This window comes from Apodemus sylvaticus, chromosome 2, assembly GCF_947179515.1.
Source record: "Apodemus sylvaticus chromosome 2, mApoSyl1.1, whole genome shotgun sequence".
NCBI lineage: Eukaryota > Metazoa > Chordata > Mammalia > Rodentia > Muridae > Apodemus > Apodemus sylvaticus.
Window position 1 is genome coordinate 6,797,843 of NC_067473.1, and position 19,621 is coordinate 6,817,463.

Here is a 19,621-nt window from a genome sequence, read left to right on the forward strand (position 1 = left end):
AAGTCTGAGCTTTGTTTACCCTTGTGTTGTGCAGTTCCTTTCAAACCCAGGATGAAGGCCTGGAAACAGATAAGGAAGAGGTCTAGAGTCTGGATTGGCTGCCAGAGGCCAAGTACTGGCCACATTGAGTTTTAGGTAGGCACACTGCTTGTGTATTATAAATGTCTGTGTTAGCTTCCTCATCAGTATACTGGGGAGTCACTGTTAAGGTCAGGTGATGGGTCACAGAGCAAACACGCAACAAACTTAGCAGTCAGTTATGGGGGCCAATATCCTTTCATTTTCATTCACGAGAGTTCTATTAAGAAATAGGAGAGGGTCCATCATGTCCTCTCTCATCTTCTGTTCCTTCAGCCAGCCTTCTTTCTTTCCATGTCATTTCTCTGCCACCTGAAACATATTTGCTGACACTGGGGTCTGCTAGTGTGATGTGAGCAGAGCCCTGGCCCCAGGCTAGAGTCTTGATCACTCTCTCCGGCCTCACTGCCTACTTGCTGCGTCTTTCAGGGGAACTGTCTGAGCTTCTGGTTAGTTTTCTAGGGTGGTTGTAATGAAACCTGGTGACTTAAACAGCAGCACTTGATTGTCTCATAGTTCTGGAGATTGGAAGTCTGAAGCAGGGTTCAGTTTGTCCAGAAGGTTCCCAAGGGGAAGCTGCTGTACCCTAAGTCCTAGCTTCTGTCAGTCTGCTGACAGCTTTAAAGGGCTCCGTGCTGGGGAAGGGCCATTCTGTCTTCTGCCTTCAAGTTTGCCCTGTGCTCCCTGTGCTTTCTCTCTCTGTTTGGGTGTCTCTGTCCACACCTCCTTTTTTTTTTCCGAGACAGGGTTTCACACTGCGGCTTGGGTTGTCCTAGACCTCACTCTGCATCCCAGGGTGACCTCAAACTTACAGTAAACCTACCCCAGTCTCCAGAGTACTGGGGCCACAGGTATGGACTACCATCCCTGGCTCACATTTCTTCTTTTCATAAGGCAAGGATCAGGGGCCCACACAGCATCATTGCAACACCATCTTAACTGATTTCACATGCAACAGCCTTATTTTTAGATAAGGTCAAATTCCGTGGTTTGGGCTTCAACAAATAAAATGTTTTAGGGAGACACAATCCAATCAATAACAGCAAGGGATAATTCTCAGAATCCTATGCATGTGGCCATGTCCTTTAAGAGAAGCATGAAGTCTGCCTCATGTATCTCAAATTTGCCTAACAAGAGAACATATTTATTTAACTTCAGAATCATGAGGGCTTCATGTGAAGATGTGCGTGTGTGTGTGTGTGTGTGTGTGTGTGTGTGTACCCTCTTGGGGATTGCTGATCATGAATATGGACAGCCAGGGTTTTGTCTCAGGGAAGAACTCACCCATGCCCTTCCCCATTGGTGCCCTGACATCTTTTGCTAGCTTGCCAGGTGGTGGTGCCTCTCTGCCCTGACAATTCCTGGGTGGATGAAAAAGCCTTCAGGGAATTTCTCTGGCTCAGAGGCAGCTGGCCTGGGTGACAGGGAGGCTGGGTGACTGTGTTTGCCTCCTAACAGCTGTGGTCCCTTGAAAACTACAAGGGAAAGCCCACAAGGGGAAATGGCTTATAAAATTTTAATGAATAGGTTAAAAGAAAAACCTACTGCAGCCTCTGTATTGCTGTCAGCAAGCACATCTCCTGAAGGCTGGCGTCCTTGTCAACAGCTCTGTTGAAAGCACTCCGAATGAGGTAATTACCCAATAAAGTTAATGTTCGCCAAATTGCACAGAACTTAAATTAAAAATATATGTGATTGCAGGATGAAAGGCTGAGTCATGAGTCTTACTCACCAAACGTTGTGTTCTGCCTGCCTGAGAGTGAGAACCAGTCTGGGAAAGAGGCTGTCATTACAATTCTGGAGGAGAACACACCCTCAGGAGGAGGAGCTTCAAGAACACTTTCTTCTCTACCTCTCAGCAACAGGGGCTGAGGATTCTGCTTTCTTTCTTATCTCTCTTGATATTTCCATTCACGCTGCAGTGCAGTTGTGCTGTCTAAGACAACTTGCCCTTTTTGTGGTGAACAGAAGGGGTAATGGGACAAGAAAGGGCCCTGCTGTGGGATCCTGAGTCCTTGTAGGGTTGGCATGAGGAGGCAACCAAAACTCCATAACCTGAGAGTTTCATGGCAGCCAGACAACACTTACAGGCCATGACATTTGTGCAGAAAGAGTGAAAGACTTTGCGTCAAAAGACCCTCTGTGAAGTCAGAGGGTTCAAGGTGATGCTGAATCAGGATTTTTTTAAATGATAAAGGACTATAACAACAGAAGCTAAACCTCAGGGTCTGAAGTAGGAGTCTCAGGCCAAAGAGACAAAGCAAAGGGTCTTCTTTCAGAGGTCTCTTAGGATATGGAGTGAAGGGGCGGGGCTTGCAGCATGAAGAAGCATGTTTAGTTAATGTGTGACCTATGCTTCTTGACAGGGTAACTCTTCTGAACAAGAGATTGGGACTTGGTATTTAATGTGTGGCTTGTAGAATCTGAAAGTAGCCAGGCTGCCGAGGCATTGGGTGGACTATCTAGGACAGTGCTGGAGAGCTTGTCCTGGTGTTGTGGGTGTGGGAAAGCTGGTGAGCTGACTAACTCAGATACTTCACAGGCCCCAGATGCAGAGCTTTGGATCCAGACCTCAATATCTATCCCATCTCTGAACTGCTGGTGTGTGTGAAGGAGCTGGTCCTGCAGATTCAAAGCTGCAGGATTGCCCATGCATAGGGCATCAACAGGATATCTTAGAGGAGTTCCAGTGAGGATCCAGTCTTGATAGTGTAGCAGAAACCAGGGGCCTCCAACCAGACCAATGACTCACTGCAATGATCATTTATATGCAAAGAAGTATGGACAAAAGAGTCTACTGTGAGATATACTGTGATGCACTACAGCTTCTACCATGAAATTTTTATTGTTGTTGTTTTTTGAGAGGAGGTTGAAATGGTGGAGGGTAGGTACGAGGGGATGGGGAGAAGAGTGGGATTGGTGTGCATGATGTGAAATTCACAAAGGACTAATAAAAAGTTTAAAAAAGTGAGACTATTGAAAGAAAGAAAAAGGTACCAGGTTGCCTCTGCCTCTAGGGGAGGTGTGATTGGATTTATCGACCACTCCACAGAAAGAAACACATGCCCAGTACTATAAATCTGCCCAAGAACTCATTCATGGTGGGGAGATCACAGTCCTAATGGTTAATCTACTACTATTACTCCGGTATATACACACAGTATCCTAGTTTGTGTTTCTCTGCCTATAGATTACTGGGGCTCTCAGACATCATAAGAGAAGTTCCTTTGTGGATGGGGAATCACACCAGTTGTATGGTTTACAACTGGTCAAAGAGCAGAGAATAAATGTCAGTGTAGTAGTCAGCTACAAATAGGGTATCCATATCTGTTCCTCCCTCAAGACTCAGGACAGTCATAGAAGGAGGGGGAGACTGTAAGAACCAGAGGTCAGGGAGTGTTGGAGTGATGCAGTATCTTCTGAACATGACAAGACATCTGCACTTAAGTTCCCACAGCAGTGTGGTTGTCAACATGATCAAGCCAGTCAACATTCTAGCATGAAGGGGGAAAGGGTTCACAAGTCACCCCTAACTAACTGAGGAGCTATGAATGGTTGATGGGTTCTCAAGGAAGGAGAGTCAGTTTTCTTTAAGAATGTGGCCCCTGATACTTCATTCATACCTTACTGGATGACCCCATACTCATAAGTGTATGGCCAGCACAAGGTGAACTCCATAGGTTATTTTAAAAGAAAGAGGACATGAAGTTGGGGGATTAGGGAGGTGAGAGTATGTCTTAGTTCGGGGTTCTATTGCTGTGAAGAGACACCAAGACTGTAGTGACTCTTATAAAGGAAAATATTTAATTAGAACTTGCTTACAGAAGATTACTCCATTATCATCATAGCAGGAAACATGGAGGCATGCTGGCAGACACAGCGTTAGAGAAGCTGGGAGTTCTACATTTTTATCTGGAGGCAGCAAAAGTGACTGTATACCACACACAGCATGGCTTGAGCATATGAGACCTCAAAACCCACTCCCACAGTGACATGTTTCCACAGTACCACGTCCTATGGGCCAACCATTCAAACAAATGACTCTATGAGCACATTCCTATCAAACCATCACAGAATGGGTCTGGGAATTAAAAGGGAGAAGTAGAAACAAATATGATAAAAATATATCATATGGAATTTTCAAAGAATTAATATACATAATTTTAGAAAGTAGCTTTTGATAAGAAGGGGCAGGGGGTTTAATTACAGAAAAGATGTGTTACCACTGAAACTTACATATAAATGAAAGATTTAAAATATTGAAAAAAGGTTTATTCATCCTATAAATATTTGTTGAGCTCCAAGTCCTCAGCAAGCACTGTCCTAGTGCCCAGGGAGACACCGAGGACCCTTGGAAAGTCTTCACGTTGATATCTTATATGTCACAGTTACAGAACATCCCAGCTGTGTGTCAAAGGGCACCAGACCCAGATCTGCTGATTTCACAATGAAACCATGTTGTTTTCACTCCTCAGAGAGTATCGTATTAGGTCTGCGCATACAAGGCCAATGGGATCTTGCCCTCTTAGGTCAACTTTTTCTCATTGATGAAGAATGTGTTTCCAGCCACTTGTAAGCCTATTTCAGCCAACTGATTAGACCACTGCACAGACAACCACACTCTGTCACAGGACAGAAAAAATGAAGTAAATGAAGAAACTTGAGATATTTTGGGGAAGAGGAAAGAAGATGGAAGTAATGCTTCTGTCTCACACTAATTCCTCTTCCCCTCCCTCCCCTATCCCCCTTATTCCCTTCTACTTCTCTTCCCCTCCTCCTGCCTTCCCCTCCTCCTTCCTTTCCCTCCTCTGCTTCTTCTTCCCCCTCATTCTCCTCTCCTTTCTTTCCTGTCTTCTCTCCCTCTTTTCTCCAAGTTCCTCCTTTTTCCTCTTCTTTGAAAAATTTCCAAACTAGAAGAAACAAAAGGGTATTTTGTTGTCTCTGCCAGTCTTTTACACATAGTTTCCTTGAAGACTAGTAGAATGATTGAGGAGAAAGGCCAAGGAAAAAGGATATGAGAGAGACGGCAATGGGGATACGAAGAAGAAGAGAGGATGAAAGCAGAAAGGGATGATGACGAGCTCCTGCCAGCCATCTTAGAGAACACACCTGGAGGGCTACCACACAAGCAGTCAGAAGAGTGGCTGACAGCAATCTTAAGGAACAGAACTGGAAGGCTGCACAAAGCACAGTCAGAAGAGTAGCAGTGGTTTTCAGGCAGTGTGCCAAGGAACCCCATATGACCTTTTCATTATTGGAAGAGAGAGAGAGAAAAAAGGGAATTCTGGTGAGACAGCCAACTATTGTTTTTTCTCTGGCAAAAAACAAAAACAAAAACAAAAACAATTTAACTCATTTGCTACTTTAAAGTTCAGATCAATAGAAAATACATATGGTGGGGGAAATTAGCATGAATCCAAATCAGCCCCTGAGTGGCTCAAGTTATCAAATGGACCCACCAGCCTCATAGAAGAACAGTTTCTACAACTTTGGCATCTAGTTGTATCTGTACCATCCATATTTCCAAATAACAACCAGGTCAGATCTGGTTCATCCATTCCGCACTCTCCTCACACTCTCCCATATCTTCTATGTTTCTTTTCTTTTCTAGAAAGGCAAGATGCTAACAAACTGAACTTTACCATTAGACATTATTTTAGGGTCATTCCAGAGGACCACTGTATATTTTTGCCCTAATATATTCAGGAACAGACACAAGATTTTGTTATACAATGATGATATAGCAGAAAAGACAGCAAAGCAAGCCATGATAGAGTAGTTTTAGCAAGTCAGGGCAGCTGACTGTAGTAAAAAGGGAACTACCTAGATACCAGGTTTGTTGTTTGTTTGCTATTTTGATTTTCCCCTGAGAGACAAGGTTCTTCTGGCTGTTCAGGTTGGCTTTGAACTTAGAGATTTGCCTGGCTCTGCCTCCTGAGTACTGAGATTAAATGAATGGGCCACCACTGCTCATCAAATTGGAGTTTTAAACATGCTTTAAAACATGTCTCGAGGCATGGTCAGAAGCGCAGTGATTTGAAAGGTTTGATGCTGTTTGTCAAGGAGTTGTGGGAACTTGTTCAGGAGGCCAGGCTTCCTTCTGTGTGCCATAGAGTGCCCAGCATCTTCACTGGACATAGATGATGGGGAAGAGAAGCAGAAATGCCTGGTAAGGGCCCTGCTGGGAGAGCGGTACAGTAGTAGCCTCTGATTCTAGGGCAGTCCTGCTGCCATGGGTCATTCATTATAGGAGATACAATGGAGCAGCTTGCAAGAACTTAGAAACAATGGTTCCCTTGCACATTTGGTATTGTGCTTCCTTCATAACAGCAGCTCAACAACCATTAGGTAACAACAAGGCCGGGAATGTTTTTGTCATTTCTCCAGGGAAATGACTTTCTTTGAAAAAGTTCAGCTAAAAGGAAAGCATAATTACCTTTAAAAGTCATAGCAAGAAGCAAGGGCGAGCGCTTCAGGCTACCTACTCAGAAGAAGTAATTTCCAAGGCATAGTAAGATTGGAGGTCATCTGGCTGTCTCTTCATAGATCAGCAAAACTGCTAGAAAGTTCTTGGCCAAGTACTGATTTGACAGTGGTATGTACTCCGCGTTAGGCCTTAAACTCTGGGGTGGGAAAAAGGCCATCCAATCATGATTTCTGATGTGTTTATTGGGTTCTTAGTAGTCTGCTAGAGTCATAATCTTTCTGATCATGCTGAGGTATAGCTTGCTTATAGCTGGCAGGAGGTATATTCCCCCACTCCATTGCCATTTCTTAAGATTTATGGGCCTATAAATGTCCAACAGAAATTTCCCGAATCATTCAATCAAAATCAAACTAAACTCAAACTGAAACAAGGCACTATCATGTGTTCTTTTCATAGACCTCATTGGAAACTGAGACGAGAACTTGAAGCTCTTGTCTGTGATCCTGAGGGATTTAGTTCGACTTTTATTTTAATGCCCCTTGTGTTCACCCAACACTGATTCTTCTAAGAACCAGGAGACGGAGAGTTGAACATGGTGTGAGCTTGAATGAACTGTCTAATCTTGAAAAGCCACCCAATTTCAATTTCTGTGAACATCCATTCATTTCTCTGAAAGCAGGATAGAAGTGATAATGGAGTTTTAGGACCAAATAAAGATTAAGAATATGGACATTGGGTTTTTTGTTTGTTTGTTTTGTTTTGTTTTGTTTTTTTTTTGAGACAGAGTTTTTCTGTATAGCCCTGGCTGTCCTGGAACTCACTCTGTAGACCAGGCTGGCCTCGAACTCAGAAATCTGTCTGCCTGTGCCTCCCAAGAGCTGGGATTAAAGGCGTGTGCCACCACCGCCTGGCAGAACATTAGGATTTGAGATCAGGAGAGAGAATAGTAATTTTTAATCATCTACTAAACAATGCCTGACTTAAGACAAGTTGGATAAACTACATAAAATTAATTTTTTGTAGTTGAATGAATGTTCAATTCAGTTCAATTCAATTGTTAATTTAAATTAACTTAATTGTAAATGTGGATTACTACATTTTACAACTGAAATAATCCCTAACTGAACCAGAGTTTCTATGTTTTCAAAGTAAGCCCACAGGGTCTCTAAAGCATTATCTATCATTTTCGGGCAGGTATATGTCAAGTAGAGGAGAACTTAAAGTTTATCACATAAAAAACTGGTTGGTGGGAAAAGTGGGTACTGCTAGTGAGAAGTGAAGATGGTTGGTTGAAGGGAGACAGAGAAATACACAAGAGGCTGCTGTGATAGCTTAGTCTGTGGAACATGGCCATGAGAAACAGCAAGTATTTGGGGTAGGGTCCCCCCAGTAATTATCAAAGCCAAACAAAATAACAATAGTCTGTTTCTCATTCATTCGTAAACTAGATGAGGATAAGTTTAAATTGGTTCAACTATGCCACTCCATTAATCTATTTAATGCCTTGAACATGGGATTTAGCTTCATTCTACTTCCTGGTGCCCCTTTATTACTTGAACAATATGTTTTTTATTATATATTTGTATTTTCTATATTCTTTGTTTACATTCCAAATGATTTCCCCTTTCCCAGTTCCCCCTCCCCATATGTCCCATAAATCTTCTTCTCTCCATTCCTTCTCCAATCACCTCCCTCCTTTTTCTCTGTCCTGGTATTCCCCTCCAATGCTAGATCAAGCCTTTCCAGGATCAGGACCCTCTCCTTACTTCTTCATGGGAGTCATTTCTTATGCTAATTGTGCCTTGGATATTCAGAGCTTCTGGACAAATTAATATCCACTTACCAGAGTTTGCATTCCATGTGCATTCTTTTGTGATTGCGTTACCTCACTTAGAATGATATTTTCCAGATCCAACCATTTGCCTACAAATTTCATGAATTCATTGTTTTTAATTGCTGAGTAGTATTCCATTGTGTAAATATACCACATTTTCTGTATCCATTCCTCCATTGAGGGACATCTGGGTTCTTTCCAGCTTTTGACTATTATAAATAAGGCTGCTACGAACATAATGGAGCATTTGTCTTTATTGCATGCTGGGGAATCCTTTGGGTATATGCCCAGGAGAGGTATAGCAGGGTCCTCTGGAAGTGTCATGTCCAGTTTTCTGAGGAAGCACCAGACTGATTTCCAAAGTGGTTGTACCACCTTACAACCCTTCCAGCAGTAGAGTGGGGACTTGCGGGGAGTGGGGACTTGCGGGGAGTGGGGGTCCAGAAAAGGGGAAATCATTTGATATGCAAATAAAGAATACATCGAATAATAAAAAAGATAAAGAATCTTGTAAGAGATGGAAAAAGAAAAAAAAAGAGTGAATGACCAATAGTCAGATGGACAGTCTAAACAGGGTTGTTTTTGAGACTTACTTTGTTAATGCAGTTAATCTGAATTCCTTTTACCCAAGAGCTTCAGGCAGATTCTTTGGACAAGGGCAAAAAGCTCCTTTCTACCAAAATATCACAAAACGGTCTCTAGACAAGATACTAACATTCTTCTCTGTTGAAAACTCTTGACCCAGACCACCACAGTTCAAATTGCCCTTAGCGCCAATGTCTTCCATGTTCCCATTAAGCCCCACCTAAAGTATTCAATGGCTTTCCAAATCCAAAGTCCCTACATTTGTCCAAACAGAAGTATGGTTGGGCCTGTCACAGCAATACCATAGTCCCTGGTACCAACTTCTGTCTTAGGGTTTTATTGCTGTGAGGAGACACAAAACCAAGTAACTCTTATAGTGGCAAACATTTAATTTTTTTAATTTGATATATTTTTTATTTACATTTCAAATGATTTCCCCTTTTCTGGCTTCCCACTCCCTGAAAGTCCCATAAGCCCTCTTCCCTCTCCCTATTCCACCATCCACCCCTTCCCACTTCCCTTTTCTGGTACTGACCTATACTGCTACACTGAGTTTTTCCAGAACCAGGGGCCACTCCTCCATTCTTCTTGGACATCATTTGATGTGTGGATTATGTTTTGGGTATTCCAATTTTCTAGGCTAATATCCACTTATTAGTGAGTGCATACCATGATTGATCTTTTGAGACTGGGTTACCTCACTTAGTATGATGCTCCATCCATTTGTCTAAGAATTTCATGAATTCATTGTTTCTAATGGCTGAATAGTACTCCATTGTGTATATATACCACATTTTTTGTATCCATTCCTTCATTGAGGGATACCTGGGTTCTTTCCAGCTTCTGGTTATTATAAATAGGGTTGCTATGAACATAGTGGAGCATGTATCCTTATTACATGCTGGGGAATCCTCTGGGTATATGCCCAGGGGTGATATAGCAGGATCCTCTGGAAGTGATGTGTCCAGTTTTCTGAGGAACTGCCAGACTGATTTCCAGAGTGACTGTACCAATTTGCAGCCCCACCAGCAGTGGAAGAGTGTTCCTCTTTCTCCACATCCTTGCCAACACCTGCTGTCTCCTGAGTTTTTAATCTTAGCCATTCTGACTGGTGTAAGGTGAAATCTCAGGGTTGTTTTGATTTGCATTTCCCTAATGACTAATGATGTTGAGCATTTTTTAAGATGATTCTCAGCCATCCGGAAGTTCTTTGGGTGAAATTTCTTTGTTTAGCTCTGTACCCCATATTTTAATAGGGTTATTTGGTTTTCTGGGGTCTAACTTCTTGAGTTCTTTGTATATATTGGACATTAGACCTCTGTTGGATGTAGGGGTTTGTGAAGATCTTTTCCCAATTTGTTGGTTGCCGATTTGTCCTCTTGATGGTGTCCTTTGCCTTACAGAAACTTTGTAATTTTATGACGTCCCATTTGTGGATTCTTGATCTTAGAGCATAAGCTATTGGTGTTCTGTTCAGGAACTTTCCCCCTGTACCGATGTCCTCAAGGGTCTTCCCCAGTTTCTTTTCTATTAGCTTCAGAGTGTCTGGCTTTATGTGGAGGTCCTTGATCTATTTGGAGTTGAGCTTAGTACAAGGAGGTAAGGATGGATCAATTCTCATTCTTCTGCATACTGACCTCCAGTTGAACCAGCACCATTTATTGAAAAGGCTATCTTTCTTCCACTGGATGTTTTTAGCCCTCTTGTCAAGGATCAAGTGGCCATAGGCGTGTGGGTTCATTTCTGGATCTTCAATCCTATTCCATTGATCCGCCTGCCTGTCACTGTACAAATACCATGCAGTTTTTAACACTATTGCTCTGTAATATTGCTTGAGGTCAGGGATACTGATTCCCCCAGAATTTCTTTTATTGTTGAGAATAGTTTTAGCTATCCTGGGTTTTTTGTTATTCCAGATGAATTTGAGAATTGCTCTTTCTAACTTTAGGCTGCCCTCTCTCTCCTTATCTTTTCAATATTGTACTTGTGGTACTAGCTAGTGCAATTAGACAACATAAGGAGGTCAAAGGGATACAAATTGGAAAGGAAGAAGTCAAAGTATCACTATTTGCAGATGATATGATAGTCTACCTAAGTGATCCAAAAAACTCCACCAGAGCTGATAAACAACTTCAGCAAAGTGGCAGGTTATAAAACCAACTCAAGCAAACCAGTAGCCTTCCTATACTCAAAGGATAAGGAGGCTGAGAAATTATGGAAATGACACCCTTCACAATAGCCACAAACAACATAAAGAACCTTGGTGTGACTCTGACCAAACAAGTGAAAGATCTGTATGACAAGAACTTCAAGTCTCTGAAGAAGGAAATGGAAGAAGACCTCAGAAAATGGAAAAATCTCCCATGCTCATGGATTGTCAGGATTAATACAGTTAAAATGACCATTTTGCCAAAAGCAATATACAGATTCAACACAATACCCATCAAAATCCCAACTCTTCATAGAGTTAGAAAGGGCAAACATTTAATTGGGGCTGGCTTACAGTTCCAGTTACCACCCAATTATTATTATGGGGGCAATCATGGCATCATGCAGTCAGACTTGGTACTGGAGGAGCTTACAGCCTTGAGTCAAAGGAAGCCAAGAGGATGATATCTTCTGCACTTGGTAGATCTTGAATATAGGACCTCAAAGCCCATCCCCACAGTGACTCACTTCTTTCAACAAGGCCACACCTACTCCAACAAGGCCATATATACCTAATAGAGCTACTTCCTCACTTACGATGGGCCAAGTTTATTCAAGCAACCATTGCACCCCTCAAAGAGCTGGTTTCAGTGACATGCTCATAATTCCGGTGTTGTGGAGTTGGAGACAGGAGGATCTCTGTGGCTCTCTGAACAACCAGTCTTTCTGACTGGTGACCCTCAGGTCCCATTGGCAGATCCTGCCTGAAAAAAACAGGGTGGATGGCACCCACGTACTGATTCTTGAGGTTGATCTTTAGATGTCATGCACACATACAACTACATGTACACATTTATGTTCACCCACATAACACGTGAACATGTACCTCTCTACATACAAAAAAGGCAGACTTCTTTTGGAGGCCCATTTCCAGGTGTCATCTCTTTTTATCTTTACCGTAACTCTCTTCTTAATTAGTCAAAGTTTCATTGCACATGATAGGATCCACTCCAACTAGTTTGGACAGAGATTTAATCTAGAAGTTAGGTTGTTATCAAACTTGATTTTTAGGGAGATGAGAGGGCTGCAGGGCAAGCAATTGGGACAGAATTCCAATTTCTAAACAATTTTATAGAAGGGGTAAGGAAAGGGGTTTTCACCTTACGAAGTTGGAGAAGCAAGAAGCTGCTCCCTCAGACTCTGGCTTGACAAATGAACTGCCTTTTCCAGTCTCTGTACCACGGAGATTCCTAAAGCTCAGGACCAGCCATAGGGTTTTGCTATTACTTCCCATGACATATGACCTCATCTACTATTGGGCCTGGATTTCATTTCTTGTGGAAATTTGTTGGTGGAAACTAGCTAGTGTACACACAGGTAGTTCAAGGAGTCGGAGTAATGCTCTAGTGTGGTAGCCTATGACATGCATAAGCCTATGTAGAGATACAATGGAACTTGGTAAGCTAATCTGCAGATTCCTGTCATATCTACCAGGTCTAGTTAATTTCTGCATATGTAACTAAAGTATGCTTTGAAACATAGTCATGTGGCAAACAGGCTCTTTCTTGGATATGTTGCAGTAGAAACTTCAAACATGGTGTAAGATTAAGTTCCAGTGTGAGAACTACAGACATGAAAAGTTATGGTTAAGTTTGTAATCTTGTGACTTCAACATTCTCTCTTCTAGGTCTCTCTCTCTCTTTTAAAAATCACATTTTTTCCATAAATTATTGAAAAGGCCAAACCTGAAGATGTGAACACTTTCCATACAATATGAAATAAACATAGAATAGTTGGCACAGGGGCTTGGAAAGGGCATAGCCTATGGAACATTAGAAACTGAGTTCTTTTTGGCATGAGAACAGTTCTGAATTAGCACCAAGGTTTATCTAGTCACACAGTACTGGACACTGTCTTAGGTCCAGATCTGTGGTCCCACTGAAGGCTCACCTACCTTATTATATTTAAATGAATTTATTTATTTTTAAAATTACTGTTTTAATATTTTGAGAATTTCATACACAGATAAATTTGATAATATTCATCTCTACTCTTTTTCCAAACTCCTCTGAGATCTACTCCTACTTCTTAGTGTCATCTTCCAATCTTGTGTTCTCTCTCTCTCTCTCTCTCTCTCTCTCTCTCTCTCTCTCTCTCTCTCTCTCTCTCTCTCTCTCTCTCTCTCTCTTCTCACCCATAGGTATAGGTCATCCACTGGAGTACAGGTTGACCTACCAGAGGCTAAACACAAAAGAAATACAAAACAACCAATAGAAGCCATTGACTGTCAATGATTCGTTAGCAAGGGATGGGAGCCATAAGCCTCCCTATGCCTCCATTCTGGAATGTTGCTTGGAAGGATCTTGTACAGGTCTAATACAGACAACCACAGCTTTTGTGAGTTCATGAATTCAGCAGTCCTGTCATATCCAGATTTCACTCTTGTCCTCCCAGATCATTGGCTCTTACAGTCTTTCTTCAGTGACAGTCCTTAAGCTTTGGATGGAGGGTGTGTGATATAATTGTTCCATTTGTGGCTGAGCCTTCTACAGACAGCCATTCTCTTCACTTTGACAAGCTGTGAGCTTCTATGTTACATGCTGTCTACTTTGAGACTTCTCTGATGAGGTCTGAGAGCTTCACTAGTCTATACATTCACCTTCTTGATTTTGGTCAGAGAGAGACATTGCAGGAATCCTTTTCAGGTATTCAGGTAACTGCATGGTTACTCAGCTGGAATAGGGTCTTTGAAAGAGCGTAGCCTATGAATCATTTATTCTGACTATTACTATGTAAGGACTTTAGGTCAGATATGGAATCTTTCTTTAAATGTAATAAGAATATCTTCTGTATAAATCTGTGAAAATTACATGAAACAATGCATACAGTGGCCTTTGAAACAGAGGCTGGCAAACAGAGCATGTATGCTAATGTAAGTTTCTTTAGGGTTGAGTTTCCATACCTCTGAGCTCTGCCACACTTGGAAGCTCCAGTTTTGGAACTGAATCCTCATCTGGTTATCTTTGCTTTCATATGTACCTCAGTTCTTTAATATGATCTTGTCCTAACCAGGATCCATGTCTCTTTTCTGTCCTCTCCATCCCCATTTGTCTCTTCTTTTGTTTCCACTTATGCTGTTCTGTAGCTACCTGTCTGTACAGCTATTAGCATTTGAGAGCCTCCACTTCATATGCCATTTTCCTAATGACCATGCCATCCTGGTTCTACTGCTTTCTTTGGCTGTAAGATCCTGGAACTTCACCATCTCTCACAAGGTGATATTTCCAGATATGAAACAGATTGTTTGCTTGTTACTGACAATGTTCTGTATTTTTACCCTTGGAGCATAGTCAAAATGTCGTAGCTCCTGAATCATGGTCTGCATTCCACAAGATCTCAAGGTGGATGACAAACCTGAATGTTTGCAAAGTACTTTGCTCTAAGCAAAAGACATGTAGCTAGATTAGCAAGAATATCTTCTTATGATGCACTACAAATGGCTGCTTCCTATCATGGCTTGCTGAGTTACAGCAAAAGAATTGGAATGTGTTGTTCTTGGTCTTTTCATCCAGGGCTTAGGCTTTGTGCTCAATGGCTAAAGTCCAAGCTGAGTCAAGGTAGACTTAAATAAAAATTCTGGCAGGCTACTGATTTGAGTAAATTCATTCTAAGACTATTCTGTTTTTAAATCCTATCAAATGAAGGGATTCTGCATTTATGAACCATGTAATGAGGGGGAAGAACTCTCGATATCTAATTTTTAAACCTATGTCTTGTTCTTTTTTTTTCTTTCTAAACTTTCTTTCCAGAATATTCCCTGGAAGCAGCACCTGAGTATAGAGCAGGAAATGGTGGTTGTAGGCAAAAGATATGGGGAAGACTGTGAGAACAAATGTCTAGTACTTTGAGAGACATGTTTGAGATGGTGGTCCTTCTGAAGTTTTGATTCAAAGCATGTGTTGTGACAAGATGACACAGTTATTCTTACTTTGTTTCTTTTATTCAAGTGCATTCTGTTGTGGTTTGAATTGGAGATGCCCCCCCGCCCCCCAGCAATCACATTCTGGATTTTCTGTTCTCTGGAATTTTAGGAGGCTTAGCCTAGCTGGCAGGATTAGGTCACTGGTAGTGGACCATTGAAGATTATACCTGGCTCCTTGGTTTGGTCTCATTCATTCTCTGTTTCCTTGTCTGACGTCATGTGAAAGGCCTCTACCACATGTCTACCACTGCCAGACCCAGCTGTCCCATCATGCCTTCCTTGTTTTCATGGGCTTAAATTCTTTGAAGCTATGATGTGAGTGTGTGTGTGTGTGTGTGTGTGTCTGTCTGTCTGTCTGTCTATATTTATATATTCAAGTCCTTAAATTTTTTCTGTTATAAAAGTAATCAAAACACAACAAAACTCTGCCTTTTTCTTATAGCCGAGAATGAATTTTTATAAAACTTCATTGTTGATGCCCACAACTTTACTCTCATTTATATTGTTATTTCGATGACTGAGGGAATAAAATCCCCACAGCCCGTCTGTCTCTCTTTTCAGTTTTAAACACACAGATGTTCCCTGTGTTTCTGATGTTTCATCTATTAAAGATGACTTCCACTATTCCTGCCATTATATCAATTTGACATAATCTGGTCCCAGTGGCACACCTGGGTCCTTTGTCATCCACGTTAGGTGCAAGGAATCTGGGTTATTTTTGGTTTTTGTTTTTTGATAAGGCTTGGGAGTTGGGATAAATGAAAAGGCTTACAGTTATTAGAAGTGAAAAAAGGAATGGAAAGGATGGCTCTTGCAAGAGTAAAAAGGGCCAGAGGTCAATGGCCATGAAGATTGAAAGTATTTCCTAGCCACTTAATAAATCAAGAAGTGAGGGATCTTATAGTTAGATGAAATTTGTTGCTTCTTTGGCATAGCAGTGGTGGTTAAAATACAATACATTATATTTAAGACTCAGGTAAGATTTTTATAAATGATGGCACTATGCAATGACTATCATTTAATTGTAAATTATGTCACCAGGAAGACATTCGTGATGTGTTTATATGCCCAAGAAAAATATGTCACATACCTTAGGAAAAAAATGCCATATGAACTTTCCAGAGTAGTACTGACTTCAAAGTGTATACTCTTTGAGAAAGACTACCAAATGTTCACACCGTCTAAGACATCTGCATGAGCCATTTCTTCTTATAGGAGGGAGAGGGAAGAGTTGGATGCTTTCTTATCGCAGTGAAGAACTTTAATGGTCAATTGTAAATGGGTGGGCACATCTCGCATGCACTCTATGGCAGCCAACTTGGCTATACAAAAAGAAACAGCAATGGAATAGACCGATACATCAAATTTTAGTTTCTGAAAGTATATGTAATTATCAATATTAGATGAAAGCATATAGACTTCTATTTAAGTAATCAGATCAGTCTTTCCAGTGGACATTCACGGTGGCCTGATGTTCAGTATAGCATTAACATCTCCTAGAAAGTTGCTAGAAATTCAGGCTCTACTCTGACTTGCTGGGTCAGAAACTCTGCTTGTGTGGCCCAGTGACCAATGATTTTATAGACATCTTTTCTGTGATTTAGATGCCTTCCAGTCTGAGAACTACTGCTCCCCAGTGGTCTGAGTGTCTGAGGAGGGAGTATGGCATGCTGAGAAGTTTCAGGGCCCTGGAGCCAGGCCTGAGATCCTTCCAGCTTAGTTACCATTAGCAGAATGATTATGGCAAGTCCTTATGTATATGAACCTTAACTTTCTCCTCTGCAACATGCAGGTCACCCCCTGTGCTTCTAGATATGCTGTATGCAGGTGAGGTGACGTAACCCTTGGTTTCACACTGGTTGCTTGAACTCCATTATTTCTTTTTCTAAAGCTGGATTCCTGATGAAGAATGTAGGAGTTAGGAGTTATCAATATTTATAGAGAATTAAGAGTACTTTTATGAACTTGTGACTGTTACTCAATGGAAACAGAAGTCTTGTGTTATTTGTTCATTGTGCCTGTGACGTACTATACGAGAACATTAGCCATATCTGAGTTGAGATGAACTAAAGTATAAAATGAATATTGGATAAGCATAATATGGGAAAATTAACTTTTAAGTTTCAGTATTGTTTTAGGCTCTAGTGTTAGGCCCTTGTTTCTTAGATGATGGCATTATTCACAAAGCAGATCTTCTTTCTTTAAGTTGCTCTTGAATGTATGTTGGCTGTAGCAAATGAAAAGTCTGACAAATGAAAAATGAACACCGGAGAAGTGTGGTCATTGCTGCGATTAAACCTGACCATGCCTTTAGGAAATATTTATAGAAGGAACTTAGAAGATTTCAGAGGAGCAGAGAAGACAAAAGAGAGAATGCTCAAAGTAGAGTTTTATGGGCACTTCTGCTAGGAGTGCAGACAACCGGAGTGCCAATGGACTAAGGGCAGAGAACGCTGGCCTTTTGAAATTTCAGACAGGAATGAACCTCCATTTGAAATTGGAGGACAGCCATGCAGACTACATTCTGCCCAAGGACTTGTCCGAATTTTGTCAATGTCTGGAGAGCTTGCACAGAATTGAGTTTAAAGGCGGCAGACTAGTTCTTATGGTAAAGGAACTTCTATAGCTTGATGACATTTGAGTTGTGGCATGGTTATTGTTGGCTGCTTTTACACAAATTTTTTTAGCAACGGCTGGAAGTAGAAAGAAAAACAGAAACACTCAAAAACCTAGCAATTTACTTAGTAAAGATGGTGTAAAGTTGCTACTAAGGAATACAGTTTCCAAAGAGGTTGGTGCCATGAAAAAGAAGACAAGTACTTTGCATCAGAACAATAGGAAAGGTGCTTAACTCTGTACCCCATTTTTTTTTTTTGTCTTTTTTTTTATTTGATATAATTTATTTACATTTCAAATGATTTCCCCTTTTCTAGCCCCCCCCCACTCCCCGAAAGTCCCGTAAGCCCCCTTCTCTTCCCCTGTCCTCCCTCCCACCCCTTCCCAGTTCCCCGTTCTGGTTTTGCCAAATACTGTTTCACTGAGTCTTTCCAGAACCAGGGACCACTCCTGCTTTCTTCTTGTATCTCATTTGATGTGTGGATTATGTTTTGGGTATTCCAGAGTTCTAGGTTAATAACCACTTATTAGTGAGTGCATACCATGATTCACCTTTTGAGTCTGGGTTACCTCACTTAGTATGATGTTCTCTAGCTCCATCCATTTGCCTAAGAATTTCATGAATTCATTGTTTCTAATGGCTGAATAGTACTCCATTGTGTAGATATACCACATTTTTTGTATCCACTCTTCTGTTGAGGGATACCTGGGTTCTTTCCAGCATCTGGCAATTATAAATAGGGCTGCTATGAACATAGTAGAGCATGTATCCTTATTACATGGTGGGGAATCCTCTGGGTATATGCCCAGGAGTGGTATAGCAGGATCTTCTGGAAGTGAGGTGCCCAGTTTTCGGAGGAACCGCCAGACTGCTTTCCAGAGTGGTTGTACCAATTTGCAACCCCACCAGCAGTGGAGGAGTGTTCCTCTTTCTCCGCACCCTCTCCAACACCTGCTGTCTCCTGAATTTTTAATCTTAGCCATTCTGACTGGTGTAAGATGAAATCTTAGGGTTGTTTTGATTTGCATTTCCCTAATGACTAATGAAGTGGAGCATTTTTTAAGATGCTTCTCCGCCATCCGAAGTTCTTCAGGTGAGAATTCTTTGTTTAACTCTGTACCCCATTTTTTAATAGGGTTGTTCGGTTTTCTGGAGTCTAACTTCTTGAGTTCTTTATATATATTGGATATTAGCCCTCTATCTGATATAGGATTGGTGAAGATCTTTTCCCAATTTGTTGGTTGCCGATCTGTCCTCTTGACGGTGTCCTTTGCCTTACAGAAACTCTGTAACCTTATGAGGTCCCATTTGTCAATTCTTGCTCTTAGAGCATACGCTATTGGTGTTCTGTTCAGAAACTTTCTCCCTGTACCGATGTCCTCAAGGGTCTTCCCCAGTTTCTTTTCTATTAGCTTCAGAGTGTCTGGCTTTATGTGGAGGTCCTTGATCCATTTGGATTTGAGCTTAGTACAAGGAGACAAGGATGGATCAATTCGCATTCTTCTGCATGCTGACCTCCAGTTGAACCAGCACCATTTGTTGAAAAGGCTATCTTTTTTCCATTGGATGTTTTCAGCCTCTTTGTCGAGGATCAAGTGGCCATAGGTGTGTGGGTTCCTTTCTGGATCTTCAATCCTGTTCCATTGATCCTCCTGCCTGTCACTGTACCAATACCATGCAGTTTTTAACACTATTGCTCTGTAGTATTGCTTGAGGTCAGGGATACTGATTCCCCCAGATTTTCTTTTGTTGCTGAGAATAGTTTTAGCTATCCTGGGTTTTTTGTTGTTCCAGATGAATTTGATAATTGCTCTTTCTAACTCTGTGAAGAATTGAGTTGGGATTTTGATGGGTATTGCATTGAATCTGTATAGTGCTTTAGGCAAAATGGCCATTTTAACTATATTGATTCTACCGATCCATGAGCATGGGAGGTTTTCCCATTTTTTG